Genomic DNA, 7,359 nt, shown 5'->3' with positions numbered 1-7,359 from the left:
CACACAAACATAGGAACTGTATTAAGGTTATTGGCAGGTTTAGCTGTATAAAGACACAAGCTATATTAGCAACCTAGCACAGGTCTTAGCTGGCCAGCTACAGTGTGTGCAGAGACACTAGACAGTACACTAGTGCCCTAACACTACAGAAAGTGCTACCAAGTTTTCCTAGGTGCCTGAATGTCAAGTTTGCCTATATAGGAAGGAAGGATTTCTGAATGCCAGAAATCTGACATCCATCAGTGTGGAAGAGAGGATTACTAGGCTTATGGATCTGTACACACTATTTAGATATTACCTTTACATTACACAAATAACCTATCTTTCCAAGGACCCCGCAATGCAAATCTGCCAAGCTATGGCACTATTTAGAAGCGCCATTTGTCTTGGTGGATTTAGTATTCTGTTGTCTATTACAGTTGCACATAGTGGTAACCCAGCTTTCCCAGGACCCTGAAAAAGCAAATTTGCCTAGCTATGGCACTAATTAGGAATGGGAAGCAGGATCTGGTAGATTTGATACTCCATAGTCTAGTACAGTTCTACAAGGTGGTAACTTAGATTTCCCGAGACCCTGAAAAGCATATCTTCCTAGCTATAGCACTACATAGGAGTCAGGAGGGGGATTTATTTAGATAGATTTAGTATTTAGCAGTCGTTATTACAGCTTCATATGTTAACCAGGAGAAGTATTTTAAAATTTGAATAGTTCAGACATTTTCAGATGTGACTATATCTATTATGCTTATTTTTTATTAATTTTATATGTAAAATTGGCAAATGGGGTGATTTTTTTTTTTTTGTCCCATTATGTTACTGTATTTATTTTACTGAATTTAGAGTCCCTGAGTACTTTCTATGTTCCAAGCGTTGACTGCAGAGGGCTTTCCCAGCCTCTGATCAGATCGCTGGGACCCTATCAGAAGAGAAATTCCCCTTTGATTGCCACAGTCTGTGACCACAGCATGATCAAACGGTTAATATTTGGGACTGGAGCTACCTCTAATCCTGGCTGTAGAGCAAAAGGCTGCTCATGTACAAAATTGCACACTGTAAAATGGTCTTTATGGCATTATACACATCATGTCCTTAGCCAGGAGGGACCTATAACTGATGGACTGTACTGACATATACATGACTATAGGAAGAATATACCTTTTATGTCAAATTTACAAAAATTTTGCACACTGAATGCAAATCAAATAAGTCACAAATCTAATTTGGCTATTTTTCATTTCCTAATCTTTTTTGTTGTTTTTAAATTGTTTGCTGTCATTTATTTAATCGACTACAATAGACTTATTACCCATATACAATTTTATCGTCTAGTCCTTTCAATAGACATTACATAATATACAGTATTTGTGACATGCACCTGCTAGTAAACAGACTGTTCTTTTCTAGCAGTAACTACAACTTGACATCTTCATTTTTTATCATGAGCTCAGTTAATTTGCTTGTACTATGCACCCAGACGGGGCCAAGGCATCCTCCTGAAATGTAACATACAGACTGGCCATGCACTATGAACTCTGAAATCGCTGCTTGCCTTCATTAAATGGATGAGGACAGTAAAGCTCTAAGCTAATGAATAAAAGACAGGATAATAAAATAACAATAAAGACAGTACCTGGAGGTGGTGAAGAAAGATCAATGGGCGACTTTTGCTGTAGGGGCACTTTCTGAAGCTGATGGCATAAACAGTAAAGTGGAATTTGGAATGTAATTGCTTCCCCTTCAAACACATAAAATTGTTCATTTTCCATGACTACCAAGGTTCTGCAACATTTTGTTAAATCAGAAATATTGTACAACTTAATTAACTATTCATGCTATAAACTTCATATTGAAGGGATCAGCCAAAATATCCAACATGGGGAATTGGATGTTGCAATAAGCTGACACTGTCAGAAACAATAAATACTTTAAGGGTATGTTTCCATGGCTGACTTGGCTTTTTGGTCTACTGCAGACAGGGCAGAAAGGGAAGTCTTCTGTTCCATATGCAGGAGAGACGAGGGGGGGGGGACATGGAACACATAGAGATTACTTTATATATTACTCATTTTTAATCACAATATGAGATAAAATATAATCAAAGGAAAAGATAAACCTGTTCTGGACCGACTATAGGCAGTCCACATTCAGGAATATCCTTACTGAGATGGCCGCTGCAGGAGCGGGGGGTCCACTGTCAGTCAAGCTCCCAGAAGAGAAGTAGAGACATTTTTTACAGTGCCTGCTATCTCCATCCCTGTGTACACAGTGCTCAATGAGTGCTGTGTATACAGATCAGGCAGCATAAATGCCACGTCTTACTGATGATTGCTGGGTCCTGGGTAACTGCACATTCTGTTTTGTGTTAACAGATCCAGAACAGTTCTGTAGTGCATGTCAGGAGGCTGTATATAATATGTCAGCCTTAGTTGAAAAAAAGCTATGTGCTCCCTGCACCTTCTCCTATGATGGGCCACTGCACTCCCTCACTGTAAACATCCGGATTGAAGCCACCTGTAGCAATCACTGGCCACGGTAGTGACCGCCGGCTCTCCTTATAAGTCAAGACAAATAGTCACTTGATGCAAGGGGACCCGGAAATACAAAAATACCGCCTAATGAACAAAAACAACATTAGCAAAAAAAAATTTGTGTGTGCTGCATTTCATATTTTCCATAGACCTTCAGCTAACATCTGGAGTTGGCATTTTTACAGTAAAAACGGCAGTGTAAAAAACACAACACAAAGAAAACAAAAAAAAAACAGCAAAAGTGTAGAGGAACACCAAAAAAAAACTGTATGTGAAAGCATCCTAATACAATATAGTGATGAAGCGTGCTACATATCCTATAGAGAAAACCTCAGAAACATACTGTAGTAGTATGGTCCAGTAGCAGGCTATCCGCACCATATTACAGATTGTGCAAAGCCAGCTGGAGGTGCGTCAGTGCTAATAACATTGAAGCACTGATTCCTACTAAGAATGATGCCAGGCAGCAAACCGAATCTAACTGAACACTAACAGAAAAAAAATCATTAGACAGAACACTACCTAAGGAATAAATTATCCACATGTTAAATTTTTTACATTTTTCCTTTCATCCAGACTTTCGTCACCCAGCCAATCAGCTGTTTAAAGAGAAAGCAGGGCTCATAAGAGCGCTGCCTTCTCTTCACTGGTTAACCTGCTCGCCATTGCAACTGCAACAGTGAGCAGGTGTAATTAAAATTGCTCTGTCCCCATTCCCTTCTATGGGACAGCTCCCTCTTATTCACTTGAACATGAAGGAGCTGTCCCATTGCAGTGAATGGGATGGCTTAGTTGTAATTACACCTGTTCACCACTGCAGTTGCAACGCTGAACTTGAAGAGAAGGCAGAGCTTGTACGAGCGCTGCTTTCTCTTCAAACAGCTGATCGGCAGAGGTGCCAGGCGTCGGACCCCGGCCGATCTGACACTGATTACCTATCCTGGGAATAGGTCATCAATATAAAAAAGAGGACAACCCCTTTAAGCCAGAATTCTGGTGTATTTAGCTTAGCAAATTTCCTCCAATACATATTCAAACCCTTTCTTACTAGCTCGAAAGAAGTTTTACTACATTATTAGATAGAGTTTACAGTACAGACCAAAAGTTTGGACACACCTTCTCATTCAAAGAGTTTTCTTTATTTTCATGACTATAAAAATTGTAGATTCACACTGAAGGCATCAAAACTATGAATTAACACATGTGGAATTATATACATAACAAAAAAGTGTGAAACAACTGAAAATATGTCATATTCTAGGTTCTTCAAAGTAGCCACCTTTTGCTTTGATTACTGCTTTGCACACTCTTGGCATTCTCTTGATGAGCTTCAAGAGGTAGTCACCTGAAATGGTCTTCCAACAGTCTTGAAGGAGTTTCCAGAGATGTTTAGCACTTGTTGGCCCTTTTGCCTTCACTCTGCAGTCCAGCTCACCCCAAACCATCTCGATTGGGTTCAGGTCCGGTGACTGTGGAGGCCAGGTCATCTGGTGCAGCACCCCATCACTCTCCTTCATGGTCAAATAGCCCTTACACAGCCTGGAGGTGTGTTTGGGGTCATTGTCCTGTTGAAAAATAAATTATGGTCCAACTAAACGCAAACCGGATGGAATAGCATACCGCTGCAAGATGCTGTGGTAGCCATGCTGGTTCAGTATGCTTTCAATTTAGAATAAATCCCCAACAGTGTCACCAGCAAAGCACCCCCACACCATCACGCCTCCTCCTCCATGCTTCACGGTGGGAACCAGGCATGTAGAGTCCATCCGTTCACCTTTTCTGCGTCGCACAACGACACGGTGGTTGGAACCAAAGATATCAAATTTGGACTCATCAGACCAAAGCACAGATTTCCACTGGTCTAATGTCCATTCCTTGTGTTCTTTAGCCCAAGCAAGCCTCTTATGCTTGTTGCCTGTCCTTAGCAGTGGTTTCCTAGCAGATATTCTACCATGAAGGCCTGATTCACACAGCCAGTTTCTTTGTAGCGCTTGATGGTTTTTGTGACTGCACTTGGGGACACTTTCAAAGTTTTCCCAATTTTTCGGACTGACTGACCTTCATTTCTTAAAGTAATGATGGCCACTCGTTTTTCTTTACTTAGCTGTTTTTTTCTTGCCATAATACAAATTCTAACAGTCTATTCAGTAGGACTATCAGCTGTGTATCCACCTGACTTCTCCACAACGCAACTGATGGTCCCAACCCCATTTATAAGGCAAGAAATCCCACTTATTAAACCTGACAGGGCACACCTGGGAAGTGAAAACCATTTCAGGTGACTACCTCTTGAAGCTCATCAAGAGAATGCCAAGAGTGTGCAAAGCAGTAATCAAAGCAAAAGGTGGCTACTTTGAAGAACCTAGAATATGACATATTTTCAATTGTTTCACACTTTTTTGTTATGTATATAATTCCATATGTGTTAATTCATAGTTTTGATGCCTTCAGTGTGAATCTCCAATTTTCATAGTCATGAAAATAAAGAAAACTCTTTGAATGAGAAGGTGTGTCCAAACTTTTGGTCTGTACTGTATGTCCATTGTCTAGACTCAAAAGGTGATCCGTCGACACACAATGGCCTCAGGATACAATATTTTCAACATACAATGGTCTTGACTGGACTTGGACTATTGTGAGTTAAAACTAGACTCAAAACACAATGCCTCAGACTCAGATCCAACCAGTTGACATGGCCATTTCTCTGATAAAACACCTGTATCAGTTGTCTAGTACTGGTACTAGATGTCCTGAGCTGCCCTCAGACTGTGCCAAGATGAACTACTCAATTTGAGGGACCACTTGTATCTATAGCAGGGTTGCAATTTCATTAACCAGTTAATGAAAAATGGCAGCATTTTAATTCTGCACACAACAGTGCCAACTTAATATGTTGTAGGATACAGTTGCCTGGGAACATCACTCCCTGAGCAACTGGGCAAAAACCCCTTGATACATGTGACACGTTCAGCTCTATTAATGCGTTTTCCCTTTGGAGGATCCAGAATGTGGAAAAACAACTCTTCCTGGAAAAATGCTAAGGGCAATGTCATGCAGACACGGGGTTTATATTCCCAGTGGCAGAACACCCATGTGACATGGTTCTCAATGAGACATGGCAGTTATAACAATTTATTAAAGCATACAGCTAAGTGTTTCTCTGTTGACTTTACATTAGGAAGTCTGTTCAAGTATCAACATAAGGTCTTTCATGAAAAAAATAAAAATACCTTGCAAAGAACTGGAGAGAAGTAAGAGTGTGTTTTCTCACCTCTTGATCTCTGCTGTTCCCGGGGACTCACACATTTCCACCTTTCATCTAGGAGGCCTGCAAAAGAAAAGGAGGTAGCAATAAAATGATTTTCACATGAACATCACATTGCAACAAGGATGGTGTCAAGCATCACACACGTATGACCGCTCAGGAGCTGTCTCTCATTGCTAAAGAAAAGAAATAAAAAAAATATATATTGGTAACTTACTGTAAATGTCAAAGATCAAAAGATGATGCGCTGTGCGGAGAAAGGTTTAACTGAAGGGTTCTTCTTTTATAAAAACGATTATGGGTGCTCGTACACACCGCAGCCGAGCCGCTGTAACTGCATGTGGTCTTGTTGGACATACAGGTAAAATGCATAAAAACCATGTGCTTCACCTCCACTGGTAGTGAAAACAGGGGCGGACGTAGACACCTCAGGGCCCCTGTAAAGAACAATACGTGGTTCCCTTGCACTTTAGTGATAAAACATCCTCCTGATCACAGAGCACCCCCTTACGTCTCTCCAACAATTCACCAGTTATTGTGGGCTATAAAATCGCAATTAGCGGTGATCCACAAAGCAACACAGTGGCTCAGCCACAACGCGTCCATGCACCTTAAGGCTGGTTTCACACATTAGGCTACTTTCACTCTTCTATTTCTGATTTCATTGTTTATGGGGCTGTCTTATCAGTGAATGATAGCTATCTATGTATACACACTTACACAGAGAATGCTATCAATCACTGATAACACCTCCCCTGTGAACAAATATCAGTGACTGACAGCTATCTGTAATGGTCACGTACACACACAGGGGGGGAGTATAGTGACCACTGCGCTCCACCCTCACCCCTGGCCCTGCCTACTTGCCTCATGAGTCCTGATGACAGGGGACAACTGGATGGCAGTCCATAACTTAGGATACGTGCGGGAAGGATAGACAAGACAAATAACGGATAGTGAAAGGACCGGGTCAAAACCAAGAGGGCAACGCAGTACAGAGGGATAAGCAAAGAATGGTTAGGAGAAGCCGGGGTCATAAATACCAGGAGGGATGCACAGTACAGGAGGAGCAGGCAAAGGATCGTCAGGGAACAGGATCAGGTAAGTATACAGGTATCCAAAAAACGCCAGGAACCTAAATTAACAGGCAACCTGTGGCCAGCAGGCTGCCTGTATTTATAGTGGAGAGTGAGGGTCATGTGAAGTGGCCAGCGTCACATGACCAACAGACCGACCAGTCGAGCGCCGAGTGTTCAGCTCGGCGCTCAAGGAAGACCTAGGAGCAGGGAGCCTCCCAGCTAGCAAAGCCACCCTGGGAACGAGTTCAAACACAGATCCTCGCTCCCAAAGCTAAGCAGCAGGTCTGTGGCTTACACTATCTATGTATACACAGTTACACAGAGAATGCTATCAATCATTGATAACAACTCCCCATATAGAGCTATCAGTGACTGACAGTTATCTATGTATAAACACTTACACAGAAAATACTATCAATCACTGATAACACCTCCCCCCCTCTGTGTACAGCTGTCAGTGACTGTGACTGGCCTCTATCTCTGTATA

General features: G+C 41.7%; 1 long non-coding RNA gene across 1 annotated transcript; it reads right to left on the bottom strand.

The window, feature by feature from the left end:
- Positions 1 to 1,662: 1,662 nt before the first annotated feature.
- On the bottom strand, positions 1,663 to 6,215 carry LOC122929568. Its single transcript, XR_006387980.1, has 3 exons — positions 6,011 to 6,215; positions 5,800 to 5,856; positions 1,663 to 1,735 (listed from the first exon to the last, which is right to left on the bottom strand). It is a non-coding gene; the product is annotated as an uncharacterized LOC122929568 (long non-coding RNA).
- Between the last annotated feature and the right edge of the window lie 1,144 nt (positions 6,216 to 7,359).

This window comes from Bufo gargarizans, chromosome 2 (assembly GCF_014858855.1).
Source record: "Bufo gargarizans isolate SCDJY-AF-19 chromosome 2, ASM1485885v1, whole genome shotgun sequence".
Lineage (NCBI taxonomy): Eukaryota > Metazoa > Chordata > Amphibia > Anura > Bufonidae > Bufo > Bufo gargarizans.
This window is presented reverse-complemented; position numbering and strand designations above follow the sequence as displayed.